Source organism: Oncorhynchus tshawytscha, linkage group LG31, assembly GCF_018296145.1.
Source record: "Oncorhynchus tshawytscha isolate Ot180627B linkage group LG31, Otsh_v2.0, whole genome shotgun sequence".
Lineage (NCBI taxonomy): Eukaryota > Metazoa > Chordata > Actinopteri > Salmoniformes > Salmonidae > Oncorhynchus > Oncorhynchus tshawytscha.
Genome location: NC_056459.1, coordinates 29,001,275 through 29,023,989, shown reverse-complemented (window position 1 = coordinate 29,023,989; position 22,715 = coordinate 29,001,275). Strand labels below are relative to the sequence as shown.

The 22,715-nt window shown below is 46.9% G+C and overlaps 1 protein-coding gene across 1 annotated transcript in view; it reads left to right on the top strand.

Annotated features, from left to right (window-relative positions):
- Nucleotides 1-22,715, top strand: part of LOC112236016 (zinc finger protein 704) — an 85,177-nt gene that overhangs the window by 50,155 nt on the left and 12,307 nt on the right. The window lies entirely within an intron of this gene.

Genomic DNA, 22,715 nt, shown 5'->3' with positions numbered 1-22,715 from the left:
CATAGATACCGGTCGCAAGGCTCCCATAGATACCGATCACAAGGTTCCCATGGATACCGATCGCAAGGCTCCCATAGATACCGATCGCAAGGCTCCCATAGATACCGATCGCAAGGTTCCCATAGATACCGATCGTAAGGTTCCCATGGTCCTCTCTCATTGTCAAGTGTGATCAAACTCAAACTTTAGTGGGATGCAAGGCCAAAGTCAGTATTAAAGAAATAGAGACTTTAACAGTAACTTTATTAATATACAAACAACGTTTCACTGGGAGAGTACCACACCCATATTTATAGAGATAAGACAAGCACCAATTAGGGTGGATCTATACATGTTTAAGTTGAAAGGGGCAACACAAAAACTATATACACTACCGGTCAAAAGTTTTAGAACACCTACACATTCAAGGGTTTTTCTTTATTTTTACTATTTTATACATTGTAGAATAATAGTTAAGACGTCAAAACTATGAAATAAAACATATGGAATCATGTAGTAACCCAAAAAAGTGTTAAACAAATCAAAATATATTTTAGATTCTTCAAAGTAGCCACCCTTTGCCTTAATGACAGCTTTGTACACTCTTGACATTCCCTCAACCAGTATTTGTTTTAGGGGTTTGTTAGGACAAATCAAGTCTAACATTTTAAAGTGGAAATGACAAACTTAGGAGCCTTATAAAACCTAGAATACACTACAAGGTTACATTTCCTGCTAGAAAATTCTCAGCAACATAAGAGCGATCAAATTAAGATTCTACATCTGTAGACACTCGTCCTGGGTTACATTCTGGAATCTTTCAGACGTCCTGTTCAGCAACTCCTCGGGGTAGCCCCTTGGTTTGAAAACACTGGCACAGATCTCAGAGACTATCCACTATTTTCAAACACCCTTCACAGGTAGTGTACAAAAGCCCCCCTTACATCAGACAGATGGTTGTCAAGTAAGATTTGCCCTGTGTGCCTTATATGAATGCTTATACAGTTATAATATTCCAGAAACAACAACAAAAATCTATATATATGCACTACCGGTCAAAGGTTTTAGAAGACCCATTTATTCAAGGGGTTTTTCTTTATTTTTTAAAACTAATTTCTACATTGTAGAATAATAGTGAAGACATCAAAACTATGAAGTAACACACGTTTGGGTTCCAACCGCTGTCTTTGTGAGATGCGGTGTGATGAGGATCTCCGCATGTGTATTTCCCACCGTGAAGCATGGAGGAGGAGGAGGTGTGATGGTGTGGGGGTGCTTTGCTGGTGACAATGTCTGTGATTTATTTAGAATTCAAGGCACACTTAACCAGCATGTATTCAACAGCATTCTGCTGCGAAACTCCATCCCATCTGGTTTGCGCTTAGTGGGACTATCATTTGTTTTTCATCAGGACAATGACCCAACACGCCTCCAGGCTATGTAAGGTCTATTTGACCAAGAAGGAGAGTGATTGAGTGCTGCATCAGATGACCTGGCCTCCACAATCCCCTGATGTCAACCAAATTGAGATGGTTTGAGATGAGTTGGACTGCACAGTGAAGGAAAAGCAGCCAACAAGTGCTCAGAATATGTGGAAACGTTTTCAAGACTGTTGGAAAAGCATTCCGGGACTGTGTATATATATATATATATACATATATAATGTATATATATATAATGTATTGTTATTTAGAGTTTTTGTGTTGCCCCTTTTCAACTTAAATATATATATATAGACCCGCCCTCATTGGTGCTTGTCTTAAGTCTATAGATATGGGTGTGGTGCTCTCCCTGTGGAATGACCTGACAAAGAGCCTGGCAGGATGGAAACGTTTGTTCATTAATAAAGGTGGAGCTTTTGAGTGTACAGGTTTCTTTTATACCTTTCTCATTGTTCAACACGTGTTATTTTATGCCTTATTTTCATCCCGCGTTTGCCAATAAATGATTCTAACTGACCAATAAGGTGGTACCAAGTCCACAGGCTTACTAATGAGGTGGTGGAATTTCTTTGTTCTGAATATGACTCCTTTTAGCTGGTCCTAGATCTGTTATGGCTGCACCCATCTCCTGTGGTTGTTGTCATGCCAAACAGAAGACTGATCTGGGACCAGGCTAGACTCCTCTTTAACAGGGATAAAAACATCACTTTCATGTTGTGATGTAGGAGAAATATGCAATATTTACAAAACCTTACAAATAATGATATACCCATTCTACAGTGCCAATTAGACATTTGAGATTGGTTTCATTTCTCAACCCATTTCTCAATCTCTCAGCCTTTTGGCAAATTAGTAGTTAGTGCTTCTACATCTGCATTGCTTGCTGTTTGGGGTTTAGGCTGGTTTCTGTGTAAGCACTTTGTGACATCTGCTGATGTAAAAAGGCTTTTGTAAAATAAACTCAGCAAAAAAAGATACTTCCTCTCACTGTCAACTACATTTTTTATTCAGCAAACTTAACATGTAAATATTTGTATGAACATAAGATTCAACAACTGAGACATAAACTGAACAAGTTCCACAGACATGTGACTAACAGAAATAGAATGTGTCCCTGAACAAAGGGGCGGTCAAAATCAAAAGTAACAGGCAGTATCTGGTGTGGCCACCAGCTGCTTTAAGTACTGGGGGGAATGGCCTTAGCCCTCACCCTCCGACCCAACAGGTCCCAGACTTGCTCAATGGGATTCGGGCTCTTCGCTGGCCATGGCAGAACACTGACATTTCTGTCTTGCAGGAAATCAAGCACAGAATGAGCAGTATGGCTGGTGACATTGTCATGCTGGAGGGTCATGTAAGGATGAGCCTGCAGGAAGGGTACCACATGAGGGAGGAGGATGTCTTCCCTGTAACGCACAGCGTTGAGATTGCCTGCAATGACAACAAGCTCAGTCCGATGATGCTGTGACACACCGCCACAGGCTATGACAGACCCTTCACCTCCAAAACGATCCCGCTCCAGAGTACAGGCCTCGGTGTAACGTTCATTCCTTTGACGATAAACGCCAATCCGACCATCACCGCTGGTGAGACAAAACCGCGACTCGTCAGTGAAGAGCACTTTTTGCTAGTCCTGTCTGGTCCAGTCACGGTGGGTTTGTGCCCATAGGCAACTTTGTTGCCGGTGATGTCTGGTGAGGACCTACCTTAAAACAGGCCTACAAACCCTCAGTCCAGCCTCTCTCACCCTATTGCGGACAGTCTGAGCACTGATGGAGGGATTGTGCGTTCCTGATGTAACTCAGGCAGTTGTCCGTTCTGTCTCTCTGTAGCGCTCTCTTAGGCATCTCACAGTACGGACATTTATTGCCCTGGCCACATCGGCAGTCCTCATGCCTCCTTGCAGCAGGCCTAAGGCACGTTCACACAGATGAGCAGGGACCCTGGGCATCTTTCTTTTGGTGTTTTTCAGAGTCAGTAGAAAGGCCTCTTTAGTGTCCTAAGTTTTCATAACTGTGACCTTAATTGCCTATCGTCTGTCAGCTGTTAGTGTCTTAACGACCGTTCCTCAGGTGCATGTTCGTTAATCTGCAGACACCCTACTCTGACACACCTTAATGAGTCCAGGACCAGGCTTCTGCAGTGCCGTTTTTACTGAGGATGAGGAAGGAGAAGGGTGATGGATAACAAGATGTCAGTGTTTCTGGAAGAAGCATATTTCTAAAAGAAATGAAGGAATTTATACTCTCTTCCTCCTCATCAGCCTCTCCAAAATGACACAGGTAGAAGGGTGTGTTGCCACAGAATGAAGAGCATCTGAAAGACAGAACGGGCCAATCAGAGAGAGTTGGAGTTGGTGACCGACAAACTAATTATAAAGCAGAACAGAAATGAAATCATATCAAATGTTATTTGTCACATGCACTGAATAAAACAGGTGTAGACCTAACAGTGAAATGCTTACAATGAATCCCCCTAACCAACCATGCAGTTTAAAAAATACGAATAAGAAATAAAAGAAACAAGTAATTAAAGAGCAGCAGTAAAATAACAATAGCGAGACTATATACAGGGGGTATTGGTACAGAGTCAATGTGGAGACTATATACAGGGGGTACTGGTACAGAGTCAATGTGGAGACTATATACAGGGGGTACTGGTACAGAGTCAATGTGGAGACTATATACAGGGGGTACCGGTACAGAGTCAATGTGGAGGCTATATACAGGGGGTACTGGTACAGAGTCAATGTGGAGACTATATACAGGGGGTACTGGTACAGAGTCAATGTGGAGACTATATACAGGGGGTACTGGTACAGAGTCAATGTGGAGGCTATATACAGGGGGTACTGGTACAGAGTCAATGTGGAGACTATATACAGGGGGTACTGGTACAGAGTCAATGTGGAGGCTATATACAGGGGGTACTGGTACAGAGTCAATGTGGAGACTATATACAGGGGGTACTGGTACAGAGTCAATGTGGAGACTATATACAGGGGGGTACTGGTACAGAGTCAATGTGGAGGCTATATACAGGGGGTACTGGTACAGAGTCAATGTGGAGGCTATATACAGGGGGTACTGGTACAGAGTCAATGTGGAGACTATATACAGGGGGTACTGGTACAGAGTCAATGTGGAGGCTATATACAGGGGGTACTGGTACAGAGTCAATGTGGAGACTTTATACAGGGGGTACTGGTACAGAGTCAATGTGGAGGCTATATACAGGGGGTACCGGTACAGAGTCAATGTGGAGGCTATATACAGGGGGTACTGGTACAGAGTCAATGTGGAGGCTATATACAGGGGGTACTGGTACAGAGTCAATGTGGAGACTTTATACAGGGGGTACTGGTATAGAGTCAATGTGGAGGCTATATACAGGGGGGTACTGGTACAGAGTCAATGTGGAGGCTATATACAGGGGGTACTGGTACAGAGTCAATGTGGAGGCTATATACAGGGGGTAATGGTACAGAGTCAATGTGGAGGCTATATACAGGGGGTACTGGTACAGAGGCAATGTGCTGGGGCACCGGTTAGTCGAGGTAATTGAGGTTGTGTGTGTGTGTGTGTGTGTGTGTGTCTCTCTCTCTCTCTCTCTGTGTGTGTGTGTGTCTCTCTCTGTGTATCTCTCCCTCTGTGTGCCTCTCTCTCTCTCTCTGTGTGTGTATCTCTCTGTCTGTGTGTGTCTCTCTCTGTCTGTCTGTGTGTCTCTCTCTCTGTGTCTCTCTTCTGTGTGTCTCTGTCTCTGTCTGTGTGTCTCTCTCTGTCTGTGTGTATCTCTCTCTCTCTGTCTGTGTCTCTCTGTCTGTCTGTGTGTGTCTCTCTCTCTCTCTCTCTCTCTCTCTCTCTCTCTCTCTCTCTCTCTCTCTCTCTCTCTCTCTGTGTATCTCTCTCTCTGAGATTTACACCTGGTAATGTTACTGGGGACACACCTGGTAATGCTACTGGGGACACACCTGGTAATGCTACTTGGCACACACCTAGTAATGCTACTGGGGACACACCTGGTAATGCTACTGGGGACACACTTGGTAATGCTACTGGGGACACACTTGGTAATGCTATGGGTAGAGCCAGGGAAGGGTTAACTACAGTCAGACAGATGGGTAGAGACAGGGAAGGGTTAACTACAGTCAGACAGATGGGTAGAGACATGGAAGGGTTAACTACAGTCAGACAGAAGGGTATGTGTGGTGTTTCAGGGCCACCTCTGTGTTGTGTTAATGTGTGGTGTTAAGTGGACCACCTCTGTGTTGTGTTAACCCGTGCCTAGAACATCACTTGGCCGTGGTATATTGGCCATATACCACACACCCTCGTGCCTTATTACTTATGTCATGACTTTGGCCTGGGGTTAGGTTTATGACAGTCATAAATACCTCTTCCCCCCTTTTTCCTCTCTCTACCCTACTGATGTTACATTTGCAAAACCCTTGGTTAACATAGAGATTCTGGGAACATCAGAAGGTGGGGGGAAATTAACTATATTCTGATAATCCGACCAATTGAACATATGCGGTGGTACGTAATGAATATGATATCAGTTCGGTTGTCATCTAAGACATTCTCATCGATGATAGGATGACATAAACTCTACAGTGGAAAGTCTACACATCAGAGTTATCGGATTCACATGGAATTGTTGTTCAATTTAAATGTTTAAATATAAAATTATTGCTGAAGAGATTAAATGTAATTTTAGCTTCCAAATGAGAGATTTGGGTTTTCATAAGGTTAGGGCTCTGCTCAATCAGTGGCCCGCCCCTGGGGAGAGACATGGGTTATAAAACATTTCAAACACGCCCTCCTCTCCCTTCCTATATAAAGCCTTGACAACAATATAACCTCCTGTTCCAAGTATTTGAGGTCTGCAGCCTCTGCGTTAAAAGGACTAACATGTCAACTACAGAACTAAGCCAACCTCAGCGTGAGCTTTGGTTGCGATTGGTATGAACGTTGAACTCTTATTCACAACAGAAGTGATACCTCCTAGCCGTTGAGTTAGCAACAGCAGCTGCAAACGCGGGCTTGGAAAGAACAGACAGAGTATTCCGTCTACCACACAACGACGTTACTACAACGTGTCCAATTGACCACCAGAGACATTCTTCAAAGGACTCGGTTTGGCAACACGGCCTTCCATCTACCACCAACCTACCGAAGCGATGCTCAGAGTAAATATTTATTGCATTTTCCTTTTCCAAATGGCCGGTAATTTAGAATGCATAACATACAGTATTTACGATAGCACAGCTTCTCCCTTTTTCCCTCATTCTTCCCGCTCTTTCACTCAAACCCAGCCCTTTTCTTTTGTGTAACCAGCTGTCATATCTGTTCCGCCCATCAGGGATGTTTTCCTTTATGACGTAATTTGTAATCAAGGTATGATTCAATCTTTGTATATGTAATTCTGTGTGATTAGTTAGGTATTTAGTAAACAAATAATTAAACCCAATTTTGTATTGCTGATTCAACTTGTTAGCCAGGGTTCGTGAAGATAACCAAGAATTTACAACTTTCAGCCTCATGCAGCTTGCTACTATCCCTCCCTCTCATGCAGCTTGCTACTATCCCTCCATGCAGTTTGCTACTATCCCTCCCGGCCTCATGCAGTTTGCTACTATCTCTCCCAGCCTCATGCAGCTTGCTACTATCCCTCCCGGCCTCATGCAGCTTGCTACTATCCCCCAGCCCCCATGCAGCTGCAGCTTGCTACTATCTCTCCCAGCCTCATGCAGCTTGCTACTATCTCTCCCAGCCCCATGCAGCTTGCTACTATCCCTCCCGGCCTCATGCAGCTGCAGCTTGCTACTATCCCCCTATCCCTCCATGCAGCTTGCTACTATCCCTCCCGGCCTCATGCAGCTTGCTACTATCCCCCCCTATCCCTCCATGCAGCTTGCTACTATCCCTCCCGGCCTCATACAGCTGCAGCTTGCTACTATCTCTCCCAGCCTCATGCAGCTTGCTACTATCCCTCCATGCAGTTTGCTACTATCCCTCCCGGCCTCATGCAGTTTGCTACTATCTCTCCCAGCCTCATGCAGCTTGCTACTATCCCTCCCGGCCTCATGCAGCTTGCTACTATCCTCCCCAGCCCCATGCAGCTGCAGCTTGCTACTATCTCTCCCAGCCTCATGCAGCTTGCTACTATCTCTCCCAGCCCCATGCAGCTTGCTACTATCCCTCCCGGCCTCATGCAGCTGCAGCTTGCTACTATCCCCCTATCCCTCCATGCAGCTTGCTACTATCCCTCCCGGCCTCATGCAGCTTGCTACTATCCCCCTATCCCTCCATGCAGCTTGCTACTATCCCTCCCGGCCTCATGCAGCTGCAGCTTGCTACTATCCCTCCCGGCCTCATGCAGCTGCAGCTTGCTACTATCTCTCCCAGCCTCATGCAGCTTGCTACTATCTCTCCCAGCCTCATGCAGCTTGCTACTATCCCTCCCGGCCTCATGCAGCTGCAGCTTGCTACTATCCCCCAGCCTCATGCAGCTTGCTTACTATCCCCCCAGCCTCATGCAGCGTGCTACTATCCCCCAGCCTCATGCAGCTTGCTACTATCCCCCAGCCTCATGCAGCTTGCTACTATCCCCCCCAGCCTCATGCAGCTTGCTACTATCCCCCAGCCTCATGCAGCTTGCTACTATCTCCCCCAGCCTCATGCAGCTTGCTACTATCCCCCAGCCTCATGCAGCTTGCTACTATCCCCCAGCCTCATGCAGCTTGCTACTATCCCTCCCAGCCTCATGCAGCTTGCTACTATCCCCCCAGCTTCATGCAGCTTGCTACTATCCCCCAGCCCCATGCAGCTTGCTACTATCCCCCAGCCTCATGCAGCTGCAGCTTGCTACTATCTCCCCCAGTCTCATGCAGCTTGCTACTATCTCTCCCAGCCTCATGCAGCTTGCTACTATCTCCCCAGCCTCATGCAGCTTGCTACTATCCCTTCCAGCCTCATGCAGCTTGCTACTATCCCCCAGCCCCATGCAGCTTGCTACTATCCCCCAGCCTCATGCAGCTGCAGCTTGCTACTATCTCCCCCAGCCTCATGCAGCTTGCTACTATCTCTCCCAGCCTCATGCAGCTTGCTACTATCTCCCCCAGCCTCATGCAGCTTGCTACTATCCTTCCAGCCTCATGCAGCTTGCTACTATCCCCCAGCCCCATGCAGCTGCAGCTTGCTACTATCTCCCCCAGCCTCATGCAGCTTGCTACTATCTCTCCCAGCCTCATGCAGCTTGCTACTATCTCCCCAGCCTCATGCAGCTTGCTACTATCTCCCCCAGCCTCATGCAGCTTGCTACTATCCCTTCCAGCCTCATGCAGCTTGCTACTATCTCCCCAGCCTCATGCAGCTTGCTACTATCTCTCCCAGCCTCATGCAGCTTGCTACTATCTCCCCCAGCCTCATGCAGCTTGCTACTATCCTTCCAGCCTCATGCAGCTTGCTACTATCCCCCAGCCCCATGCAGCTTGCTACTATCCCCCAGCCTCATGCAGCTGCAGCTTGCTACTATCTCCCCCAGCCTCATGCAGCTTGCTACTATCTCTCCCAGCCTCATGCAGCTTGCTACTATCTCCCCCAGCCTCATGCAGCTTGCTACTATCCCTTCCAGCCTCATGCAGCTTGCTACTATCCCCCAGCCCCATGCAGCTGCAGCTTGCTACTATCTCCCCAGCCTCATGCAGCTTGCTACTATCTCTCCCAGCCTCATGCAGCTTGCTACTATCTCCCCCAGCCTCATGCAGCTTGCTACTATCCCTTCCAGCCTCATGCAGCTTGCTACTATCTCCCCAGCCTCATGCAGCTTGCTACTATCCCTTCCAGCCTCATGCAGCTTGCTACTATCTCCCCCAGCCTCATGCAGCTTGCTACTATCCCTTCCAGCCTCATGCAGCTTGCTACTATCTCCCCCAGCCTCATGCAGCTTGCTACGATTTATTCCTCCTCAAGTAAGCAACGGATTATGTTGGTCATGTGACTCTGTCAGCACTACAGCGAAGCCCTGCAGCATCTATGGGAGAGGTTGTGATTCTGTTACATGCTTTGAACGTCCCAATGGAACGAGAGAGGAGAGTGAGAGGAGAGGCAGAGGAGTTGTGGCCCGGGAGTGTTGAGATAAACTCTTGAGGGCTGCCTGCCTGGTCTACATTTTACTATGGGAAAAGTTAAAGGGAGAGGGGGATACCTAGTCAGTTGTACAACTCAATGCATTCAACTGAAATATGTATTCATGGGGTAATGGCATATTAGTCATGCTGCTGGAGTAACCAAAGGAGTGGTGATGGAAGGAGGGAAAGATGATGGCTTTGGCATTACCTCACAGCGAGCTGCTTGAAAATGTGTTTACCAGCACAGCATGAGCTGCTATGATGACTCTTTCTATTTCTATCTCTCTCTTTTCTCTCATTCTGTTGTTCTCAGAGTCACCTCTGTCTCTTAGTTATTCTCTCTTTCTCTCTCTCTCTTCTCTCTCTCTCTCTCTCTCTCTCTCTCTCTCTCTCTCTCTCTCTTTCTCTCTCTCTCTCTCTCTCTCTCTCTCTCTCTCTCTCTCTCTCTCTCTCATTCTGTTGTTCTCAGTCACCTCTCCCTTAGTTACTCTCTCTCTCTCTCTCTCTCTCATTCTGTTGTTTTCAGTAACCTCAGTCTCTTAGCTATTATCTTTCTCTCTCTCTCTCTCTCTCTCTCTCTCTCTCTCTTCTCTCTCTCTCTCTCTCATTCTGTTGTTCTCAGTCACCTCTCCCTCAGTTTCTCTCTCTCTCTCTCTCTCTCTCTCTCTCTCTCTCTCTCTCTCTCTCTCTTTCTCTCTCACATTCTGTTGTTCAGAGTCACCTCTATCTCTTAGTTTTTGGCTCTCCCTCGCCGTTCTCTTACCCTCTCTCCCACTCTCATTCTCTCTCTTGTTCTCGCTCACCTCTCTCTTTCTGACGGCTGTGTCTACCTGTCATGCCACCCCAGGAAATAAGTCATGCCTTTTCTCACTCACTCACAAAAACACCCACGTACACACATGGACACATGGACACACACACACACACACACACACACACACACACACACACACACACACACACAGTTTCTTCTATACAAACAGTGGTCGTGGTAGTATAGAAAATGGTTTCCTTGTTGTTTTAGCAGAGGCCAGGGTAACGTTGTTGATTAACAGCCCCTTAGGCACTCCCTTCCATCCCCAAGTCGACCCCTGTACGGAACAAACACAGACACGCTGACTCTTACCCCTCTGGAGGGAAGGGCCAGGCCTGTTGCTCATAAGAAACACTGCTGGGCCTCTCTAAAACAATAAGAGTAACACCAACACTCCTTCCTTATCTCCTTCCTCCTTCCTTATCTCCTTCCTCCTTCCTTATCTCCCTCCTCCTTCCTTACCTCCCTCCTCGTTCCTTACCTCCTTCCTTATCTCCCATCTCCTTCCTTACCTCCCTCCTCGTTCCTTACCTCCCTCCTCCTTCCTTACCCCCCTCCTCCTTCCTTATCTCCCTCCTTCCTTCCTTATCTCCCTCCTTCCTTCCTTATCTCCCTCCTTCCTTCTCTCCCTCTCTTTCTTCCTTTGTTTCCACTCACAGATAATATTTTTCTGTGAGACGTTACCACCCCTGTGCTGTGCTGGGAAAAACTCACACGCACCAATAACAACCCCAAACCCGTACACACACATGCACATCATGCAAACACACACACCAATAACAACCCCCAACCCGTACACACACACGTACATAATCGCATCAAATTTTATTGGTCACATACACGTGTTTAGCAGATGTTATGGTGGGTGTAGCGAAATGCTTGTGTTTCTAGCTCCAGCAGAGCAGCAATATCTAACAAGTAATATCTGACAATTTCACAACAATACACACAAATCTAAGTAAAGGAATGGAATTAAGAATATATAATTAATAATACGAGCAATGTCAGTGGCATAGACTAAGATACAGTAGAATTGAGTACAGTATATACAGTTGAAGTCGGAAGTTTACATACACTTATGTTGGAGTCATTAAAACTAGTTTTTCAACCACTCCACAAATTTCTTGTTAACAAACTATAGTTTTGGCAAGTCGGTTAGGACATCTACTTTGTGCATGACACAAGTCATTTTTCCAACAATTGTTTACAGACAGATTATTTCACTTATAATTCACTGTATCACAATTCCAGTGGGTCAGAAGTTTACATACACTAAGTTGACTGTGCCTTTAAACAGCTTGGAAAATTCCAGGCCTACCGTATTTCAAGGCCTACCGTCAAACTCAGTGCCTCTTTGCTTGACACCATGGGAAAATCAAGAGAAAACAGCCAAGACCTCAGAAAATAAATTGTAGACCTCCACAAGTCTGGTTCATCCTTGGGAGCAATTTCCAAACACCTGAAGGCACCACGTTCATCTGTACAAACAATAGTACGCAACTATAAACACCATGGGACCATGCAGCCATCATTCCACTCATGAAGGAGATGTGTTCTGTCTCCTCGAGATTAATGTACTTTGGTGCCAAAGTGCAAATCAATCCCAGAACAACAGCATAGGACCTTGTGAAGATGCTGGAGGAAACAGGTACAAAAGTATCTATATCCACAGTAAAACAAGTCCTATATCGACATAACCTGAAAGGCTGCTCCAAAACCGCCATAAAAAAGCCAGACTATGGTTTGCAACTGCACATGGGGACAAAGATCGTACTTTTTGGAGAATTGTCCTCTGGTCTGATGAAAAAAAATAGAACTGTTTGGCCATAATGACCATCGTTATGTTTGGAGGAAAAATGGGGATGCTTGCAAGCCGAAGATCACCATCCCAACCGTGAAGCACGGGGGTGGCAGCATCATGTTGTGGGGGTGCTTTGCGGGCAGGAGGGACTGGTGCACTTCACTAAATAGATGGCATCATGAGGGAGCAAAATTATGTGGGTCTCCCAAATGGACAATGACCCCAAGCATACTTCCAAAGTTATGGCAAAATGGCTTAAGGACAACCAAGTCAAGGTATTGGAGTGGCCATCACAAAGCCCTGACCTCAATCCCATAAAAAACTCCTTGAGAATTTAATACAGTATAAAAGCGTGTGCGAGCAAGGAGGCCTACAAACATGACTCAGTTACACCAGCTCTGTCAGGAGGAATGGGCCAAAATTCACCCAACTTATTGAGGGAAGCCTGTGAAAGGCTACCTGAAACATTTGACCCAAGTTAAACAATTTAAAGGTAATGCTACCAAATACTAATTGAGTGTATGTAAACTTCTGACCCACTAGGAATGTGATGAAAGAAATCAAATCTGAAATAAATCATTCTTTCTACTATTATTCTGACATTTCACATTGTTAAAATAATGTGGTGATCCTAACTGACCTAAGACCGGGAATTTTTACTAGTATTAAATGCCAGAAATTGTGAAAAACTGAGTTTTAATGTATTTGGCTAAGGTGTATGTAAACTTCCAACTTCAACTGTACATATGAGATGAGTAATGCAAAATATGTAAACATTATTAAAGTGGCCAGTGATTTCAAGTCTATATTTTTAGGCAGCAGCCTCTAGTGTGTTAGTGATGGCTAATTTAACAGTCTGATGGCCTTGAGATGGAAGCTGTTTTTCAGGTCTCTCGTTCTCAGCTTTTATGCACCTGTACTGACCTCGCCTTCTGGATGATAGCGGGGTGAACAGGCAGTGGCTCGGGTGGTTGTTGTCCTTGATGATCGTTTGGACTTCCTGTGACATCAGGTGCTGTAAGTGTCCTGGAGGGCAGGTAGTTTGCCCCCAGTGATGCGTTGGGTAGACTGCACCCCCCTCTGGAGAGCCCTGCGGTTGCGGGCAGTGATATAGCCAAACAGGATGCTCTCAATTGTGCATCTGTAAAAGTTTGTCAGGGTTTTAGGTGCCAAAACAAATTTCTTCAGCCTCCTGAGGTGTTGCGCCTTCTCCACCACACTGTCTGTGTGGGTGGACCATTTCAGTTTGTCAGTGATGTGTACGCTGAGAAACTTTAAGCTTTCCACCTTCTCCACTGTGGTCCCGTCAATGTGGAGAGGGGGAGCGCCCTCCTCTCCTGAAGTCCACAATCAGTTATTTTGTTTTGTTGAGTGAAAGGTTATTTTCCTGGCACCACACTCCCAGGGACCTAACCTCCTCCCTGTAGGCTGTCTCGTCATTGTTGGTAATCAGGCAAACTTGATGATTGAGTTGGAGATGTGCGTGGCCACGCAGTCATGGGTGAACAGGGAGTACAGGAGGAGGCTAGTGTGTGTGTGTGTGTGTGTTTAGGTGATTGTGCGTGCATGCTGTATGTTTCCGTGAAAGCATATTCTACCCTTTAAGTAAATCTATCCCCTTCGTCCCACTCCGAGGTGTAATTGAGAAAGAGTATGGAGTTAAATTCATGTCATAAGTATGAGTTGTGCCTGTATAACCAGTTTTGAAGTCGCAAAAAATATTAGCAAACATGGCTTCTTCTGAGAATAAATGCAACAACACTAGCAAGCAGATAACGTGCAGGAAACGTAAATCCAATAAGATTTTGTGACTGGTGAATCAAAACTACATTTGCCTGTTTCGAATATGTTTTGGCACTAATTTAGTGACCCGAAAGTTTTGTAGTTGTACATTTTTTTGATTCACTAGTAAGAGCTGCTCTGCAACAGTAGAGAAAAACACAAGAGCTCTGGTGGGTGGGCTTTTTCTTCCGACCAATCAGGTGAGGTGTTATCATTCTGTAGCATACTTTCAAACAGGGGGCCAGGGCTCGTCTTTGAAGCAGGCTTTCCACTGTGCTAAATATGGATCAAATTTGTTGAAATTACTAAATTATATTCACAGAATTTGAAAGCTACAGCAAGGCGTTGGTGAGGAAGATCAATGAAATAATTAAAGTGTTTCCATATAGCATAACTGCTACAAAAGTAATGCTAGATAGCATTAGAGCCTTCTCTGGCTAGCCTGTATCTAGAGGTTTTTCGTTGGGTAACAGAGCAATAGGTCTAGCTAGATTTCTAGCAACTTGTAATTTTGATCGAATCTAACATTAGTTTAGAAAATGATTGTTTGCTCTGTGTATATGTGACCGACCGCCTTGATTCAGTCTTTTGTAGAACATTTTAAATGGTGTTTTTTTTACATTGGATAAAAGCAACAGAGGTTCAAAATTGTATATCATACACTGAATTTGAGGAACAATGGAAATGAATTCTGCTTTGAAAGTTTAGGAACTTGTAACCTCACTTTTGAGAAAATGGCCTTTGAATGTTTTGGTACCAACTGGAGAGCTTTTCTTTGTCTGCAACCATTCAGCATCGTTCTTAGCCCGACCCCAAGCTCTGAACGAACTTTATTTGACTCTTTGCAAACTGGAATCCATTTATCCGGAGGCTGCATTCATTGTAGCTGGGGATTTTAACAAGGCTAATCTGAAAACAAGACTCCCTAAATGTTATCAGCATATCGATTGCGCAACCAGGGGTGGAAAGACCTTGGATAATTGTTACTCTAACTTCCGCGACGCATATAAGGCCCTGCCCCGCCCCCCTTTCGGAAAAGCTGACCACGACTCCATTTTGTTGATCCCTGCCTACAGACAGAAACTAAAAAAAGAAGCTCCCACGCTGAGGTCTGTCCAACGCTGGTCCGACCAAGCTGACTCCACACTCCAAGACTGCTTCCATCACGTGACTGGGATATGTTTCGACATTGCGCCAGATAACAACATTGACGAATACGCTGATTCGGTGTGCGAGTTCATTAGAACGTGCGTTGAAGATGTCGTTCCCAGAGCAACGATTAAAACATTCCCTAACCAGAAACCGTGGATTGATGGCAGCATTCGCGTGAAACTGAAAGCGCGAACCACTGCTTTTAATCAGGCAAGGTGACTGGTAACATGACCGAATACAAACAGTGCAGCTATTCCTCCGCAAGGCTATCAAACAAGCTAAGCGTCAGTACAGAGACAAAGTAGAATCTCAATTCAACGGCTCAGACACAAGAGGCATGTGGCAGGGTCTACAGTCAATCACGGACTACAAGAAGAAAACCAGCCCAGTCACGGACCAGGATGTCTTGCTCCCAGGCAGACTAAATAACTTTTTTGCCCGCTTTGAGGACAATACAGTGCCACTGACACGGCCTGCAACGGAAACATGCAGACTCTTCTTCACTGCAAGACATTTAAACGTGTTAACCCTCGCAAGGCTGCAGGCCCAGACGGCATCCCCAGCCGCGCCCTCAGAGCATGCGCAGACCAGCTGGCCGGTGTGTTTACGGACATATTCAATCAATCCCTATACCAGTCTGCTGTTCCCACATGCTTCAAGAGGGTCTCCATTGTTCCTGTTCCCAAGAAAGCTAAGGTAACTGAGCTAAACGACTACCGCCCCGTAGCCCTCACTTCCGTCATCATGAAGTGCTTTGAGAGACTAGTAAAGGCCCATATCACCTCCACCCTACCTGACACCCTAGACCCACTCCAATTTGCTTACCGCCCAAATTGGTCCACAGACGATGCAATCTCAACCACACTGCACACTGCCTTAACCCATCTGGACAAGAGGCATACCTATGTGAGAATGCTGTTCATCGACTACAGCTCGGCATTCAACACCATAGTACCCTCCAAGCTCGTCATCAAGCTCGAGACCCTGGGTCTCGACCCGCCCCTGTGCAACTGGGTACTGACTTCCTGACGGGCCGCCCCCCAGGTGGTGAGGGTAGGCAACAACATCTCCACCCCGCTGATCCTCAACACTGGGGCCCCACAAGGATGCGTTCTGAGCCCTCTCCTGTACTCCTGTTCACCCACGACTGCGTGGCCACGCACGCTCCAACTCAATCATCAAGTTTGCGGATGACACAACAGTGGTAGGCTTGATTACCAACAACGAGGAGACGGCCTACAGGGAGGAGGTGAGGGCCCTCGGAGTGTGGTGTCAGGAAAATAACCTCACACTCAACGTCAACAAAACTAAGGAGATGATTGTGGACTTCAGGAAACAGCAGAGGGAACACCCCTATCCCCATCGATGGAACAGTAGTGGAGAGGGTAGCAAGTTTTAAGTTCCTCGGCATACACATCACAGACAAACTGAATTGGTCCACTCACACAGACAGCATCGTGAAGAAGGCGCAGCAGCGCCTCTTCAACCTCAGGAGGCTGAAGAAATTCGGCTTGACACCAAAAGCACTCACAAACTTCTACAGATGCACATCGAGAGCATCCTGGCGGGCTGTATCACCGCCTGGTACGGCAACTGCTCCGCCCACAACCGTAAGGCTCTCCAGAGGGTAGTGAGGTCTGCACAACGCATCACCAGGGGCAAACCTGCCCTCCAGGACCTGCCCTCCAGGACACCTACACCACCCGATGTTACAGGAAGGCCATAAAGATCATCAAGGACAACAACCACCCGAGCCACTGCCTGTTCACCCCGCTATCATCCAGAAGGCGAGGTCAGTACAGGTGCATCAAAGCTGGGACCGAGAGACTGAAAAACAGCTTCTATCTCAAGGCCATCAGACTGTTAAACAGCCACCACTAACATTGAGTGGCTGCTGCCAACACACTGACACTGACTCAACTCCAGCCACTTTAATGATGTAAAATGATGTAAAATATATCACTAGCCACTTTAAACAATGCTACCTTATATAATGTTACATACCCTACATTATTAATCTCATATGCATACGTACATACTGTACTCTATATCATCTACTGCATCCTTATGTAATACATGTATCACTAGCCACTTTAACTATGCCACTTTGTTTACATACTCATCTCATATGTATATACTGTACTCGATACAATCTACTGTATCTTGCCTATGCTGCTCTGTACCATCACTCATTCATATATCTTTATGTACATATTCTTTATCCCCTTACACTGTGTATAAGACTAGTTTTGGAATTGTTAGTTAGATTACTTGTTGGTTATTACTGCATTGTCGGAACTAGAAGCACAAGCATTTCGCTACACTCGTGTGTAACATCTGCTAACCATGTGTATGTGACAAATAACATTTGATTTGATTTGAGCTTTAGCCCGACCCGTCTCTTTAAGGGTTGATCCGAGCTTTCTGTACTAACAGCAGTCAAACACCCAAGCTAACTTGCTAACTAGACACAAATGAGAGAACAGCTCACTCTGACCATTTTACTCGCCCTAGCAGAGCTGGCTTGGCTGTTTTATGTTATCCAGAGCGTTGGTGACTGTAACTGCGGCAGCAATTTAATTATGCTTTTTTTGCCGATGTTTACTGACACCGGCCATATTCAACAGGTGTTGAGCGTTCGTAAATTCATCAGTTATTCTGCGCTCTGGCACGCTCTCGGAGGGCACACTGGATCCTCTGGCCGATGAGGAGGTTTGATCTGAGCGTTCTGACCATACAATGGCAGTCAAGCACCCAAGCTAACTGGCTAACATTGGCTATCTTGCTAGCTACTTCCAGACACAAATGAGAGCGTTGGCGACTGTAACTGTGCTGCTGGCAACAATTTAATTATTGTTTTTTGCCGATGTATTCAACGGGTGTTGAATGTTCATAAATTCATCAGTTATTCTGCGCTCTGGCACCCTCAGATGAGAGTGCTCTGAAATAGGAGTAGATGGCCAGATGGTTACTTGCATAGTGGAGTCTTTTGTTAAGACATGTAGCTAGCTAGCTAGGTAAACAATGAACCATAATCCCAACTCATGATGTTACTACCCTGCATGAATCTGCAAGTAGCTAACCAATCAGGTTCAATGTTAGCTACCTAACATTAGGTTATAACTAGCCAAGCAAATTGCTCTTAGATGAAAAGACCTCATGTCAACATTAGAAATGTAATATCTGAAAATGTAGCTAGCTAGACTATCTTACCTGTGATCTAAAATTGGAGTAGATCGCCAGAGCGAATTTACCAGCTATGTCTAACAGTTGTTGCAGTGACATTCTATTGAAATGGATACTTGCATAGTGGAGTCTTTTGTCAAGACATGTAGCTACACACAAGGTTAGCTAGTGAGCCAGCCAGCTAATGTTAGCTAGCTAGCTAACAGTACACTTTAACTTGAAATGAAAATGACTTTGTCAAAATTAGAAACGTGTAATATCTGAAAATGTAGCTAGCTAGACATCATGGTTGGACTATTCTCCCTGTCACGGATGCCATGGTTGATCTTTAGTTTAAAGATGTAATCAGGAAACCTGTGTTTTCTCCATCTCCTTAGCTATCATACTCTAATTCCACTTATTTCAAAACTCAGTCCTCCAGAAAGTGGAGAGCAACACTTATGCAGTTCCACTATGCAATATATATACAGTGGGGAGAACAAGCAACTTGGTGAGAAGGCAACAACTGTTGGCGCAATTATTCGAAAATGGAAGAAGTTCAAGATGACGGTCAATCACCCTCGGTCTGGGGCTCCATGCAAGATCTCACCCCGTGGGGCATCAATGATCATGAGGAAGGTGAGGGATCAGCCCAGAACTACACGGTCAATGACCTGAAGAGAGCTGGGACCACAGTCTCAAAGAAAACCATTAGTAACACACTACGCCGTCCTGCAGCGCACGCAAGGCCCCCCTGCTCAAGCCAGCGCATGTCCAGGCCCGTCTGAAGTTTGCCAATGACCATCTGGATGATCCAGAGGAGGAATGGGAGAAGGTCATGTGGTCTGATGAGACAAAAATAGAGATTTTTGGTCTAAACTCCACTCGCCGTGTTTGGAGGAAGAAGAAGGATGAGTACAACCCCAAGAACACCATCCCAACCCTGAAGCATGGAGGTGGAAACATCATTCTTTGGGGATGCTTTTCTGCAAAGGGGACAGGACGACTGCACCGTATTGAGGGGAGGATGGATGGGGCCATGTATTGTGAGATCTTGGTCAACAACCTCCTTCCCTCAGTAAGAGCATTGAAGACGGGTCGTGGCTGGGTCTTCCAGTATGACAACGACCTGAAACACACAGCCAGGGCAACTAAGGAGTGGCTCCGTAAGAAGCATCTCAAGGTCCTGGAGGCCTAGCCAGTCTCCAGACCTGAACCCAATAGATAATCTTTGGAGGGAGCTGAAAGTCCGTATTGCCCAGCGACCGACCCGAAAAACCTGAAGGATCTGGAGAAGGTCTGTATGGAGGAGTGGGCCAAATTCCCTGCTGCAGTGAGTGCAAACCTGGTCAAAGACTACAGGAAATGTATGATCTCTGTAATTGCAAGCAAAGGTTTCTGTACCAAATATTACGTTCTGTTTTTCTGATGTATCAAATACTTATGTCAGGCAATAAACTGCAAATTAATTACTTAAAAATCATACAATGTGATTTTCTGATTTTTGTTTTAGATTCTGTCTCTCACAGTTGAAATGTACCTATGATAAAAAATTACAGACCTCTACATGCTTTGTAAGTAGGAAAACCTGCAAAATCGGCAGTGTATCAAATACTTGTTCTCCCCACTGTATAAGCTGCGTTAGACAGGATTACCTACACATACTAACCCGCTCAAATAGAGAGAAGCGTGCTATATGGCAGACCAATCTGAACTAATCTCTCGGGAAGTCCAGCCCACTCATTATCTCAGCCAATCATAGCTAGCAGGAAGGTTGCTCACTTTGTCTGTGGCTAAACCAACTAGGCTGGTAACTTCACCATTTTATTTGTATTTACAGATGGCATACAAGTTTGTTATTAAGGCACATGAAAGCTCACATGTTCCAGAAGGCGTTCAAACAGCTCTCGTGTGAAGTAGTGACCCGCAACACACGCCTAGTTTCCTGAAACGGGTCACATATTTGGTGTGTAGTTGGTTGGCATTGTTAGTTAACAAGCTGAGATCTCTGCTCAAGTTGGCTAACGTTAGTTAGCTTGCTAGCAATGTTTTGAGGAGAAGAGGCTAGCTCCCTGTAGAATCGAGAGGGTATGGGGGAGAAGATTAGATGTGCAGTTGCTTCAATCAGGGTGTTGCAGTAACCCAGATGAGATGACAGCAAATTACCACGGAGATGAAAAGGTGAGATCTCTCAGATCTTACTTTAGATAGCGAGATTTAAATGTCGAACCAAGGCAAGGATGTACATTTTATTTTTACTAACCCCTATGAGCTGCTTTTCCTGAAAATGTCTATCTGATATCGATAGCTAGTTGTTATTGTTGTTCTAGTGCAATGCCCATTTTAAATGTTACAGCAACAACATCATGATCATGTAGTCATGCATCTGCAGACCAGCGAGGAGGAGAAATGCCTGCTTTGGGTGAGCTAGCTTGAACCTCCAATCAATTAGCTACCTATAATATCAGATGAACATTTTGTAGGAAAAGCATGGACAGAGCTAGCTGTCTGTAGTAACATTATTATTGAGTAAGCTCCGTTGTAGATGACCATGTCCAGGGGTGACATTGGACAGTGACACATTGCCCCCCGGTCTCATGTGTAGAAGCTGTTATTGATGAAAGGGAATAGTAATCATGAATACATAGAAAACATTGTTCCATGTATAATATATCGAGAACTTGTTTTCATTTGAAAATTGGTGGTGGATTGCATGTGTTACTCATCCTAGTGAATAATTTAAATTTAAAACTAGTCCACTCCAGATCAGATAACCGTTCACACCCCACCGCCTCAACCCCTCCTAACCCCACCGTCTCAACCCCCTCCTAACCCCACCGTCTCAACCCCTCCTAACCCCACCGCCTCAACCCCTCCTAACCCCACCGCCTCAACCCCTCCTAACCCCTCCTAACCCCACCGCCTCAACCCCTCCTAACCCCTCCTAACCCCACCGTCTCAACCCCCTCCTAACCCCACCGTCTCAACCCCTCCTAACCCCTCCTAACCCCACCGTCTCTCCCCCTCCTAACCCCACCGTCTCAACCCCTCCTAACCCCTCCTAACCCCACCGTCTCAGCCCCCTCCTAAACCCACCGTCTCAACCCCCTCCTAACCCCTCCTAACCCCACCGTCTCAACCCCTCCTAACCCCACCGTCTCAACCCCTCCTAACCCCTAACCCCACCGCTCAACCCCCTCCTAACCCCACCGCCTCAGGCCCCCTCCTAACCCCACTGCCTCAACCCCTCCTAACCCCACCGCCTCAACCCCTCCTAACCCCACCGTCTCAACCCCCTCCTAACCCCACCGTCTCAACCCCTCCTAACCCCACCGTCTCAACCCCTCCTAACCCCACCGCCTCAACCCCCTTCCTAACCCCACCGTCTCAACCCCTCCTAACCCCACCGCCTCAACCCCTCCTAACCCCACCGTCTCAACCCCCTCCTAACCCCACCACCTCAACCCCTCCTAACCCCACCGCCTCAACCCCCTCCTAACCCCACCGCCTCAACCCCTCCTAACCCCACCGCCTCAACCCTCCCCCTCCTAACCCCACCCGTCAACCCCTCCTAACCCCACCGTCTCAACCCCCTCCTAACCTCACCGTCTCAACCCCACCGTCTCAACCCCCTCCTAACCCCACCGCTCAACCCCACTCCTCAACCCCTCCTAACCCCACCGCCTCAACCCCTCCTAACCCCACCGTCTCAACCCCCTCCTAACCCCACCGTCTCTACCCCCTCCTAACCCCACCGCCTCAACCCCTCCTAACCCCACCGTCTCAACCCCTCCTAACCCCACCGTCTCAACCCTCCTAACCCCACCCCCTCAACCCCTCCTAACCCCACCGCCTCAACCCCTCCTAACCCCACCGCCTCAACCCCTCCAACCCCACCGTCTCAACCCCTCCTAACCCCACCGTCTCAACCCCCTCCTAACCCCACCGCCTCAACCCCTCCTAACCCCACCGCCTCAACCCCACCGCCTCAGCCCCCCTCCTAACCCCACCGCCTCAACCCCTCCTAACCCCACCGTCTCAACCCCCTCCTAACCCCACCGTCTCAACCCCCTCCTAACCCCACCGTCTCAGCCCCCCTCCTAACCCCACCGTCTCAACCCCCTCCTAACCCCACCGTCTCAACCCCCTCCTAACCCCACCGCCTCAACCCCTCCTAACCCCACCGTCTCAACCCCTCCTAACCCCACCGTCTCAACCCCTCCTAACCCCACCGCCTCAACCCCACCGCCTCAACCCCACCGTCTCAACCCCTCCTAACCCCACCGCTCAACCCCTCCTAACCCCACCGTCTCAGCCCCCTCCTAACCCCACCGTCTCAGCCCCCCTCCTAACCCCACCGTCTCAACCCCCTCCTAACCCCACCGCCTCAACCCCCCTCCTAACCCCACCGCCTCAACCCCCTCCTAACCCCACCGTCTCAACCCCTCC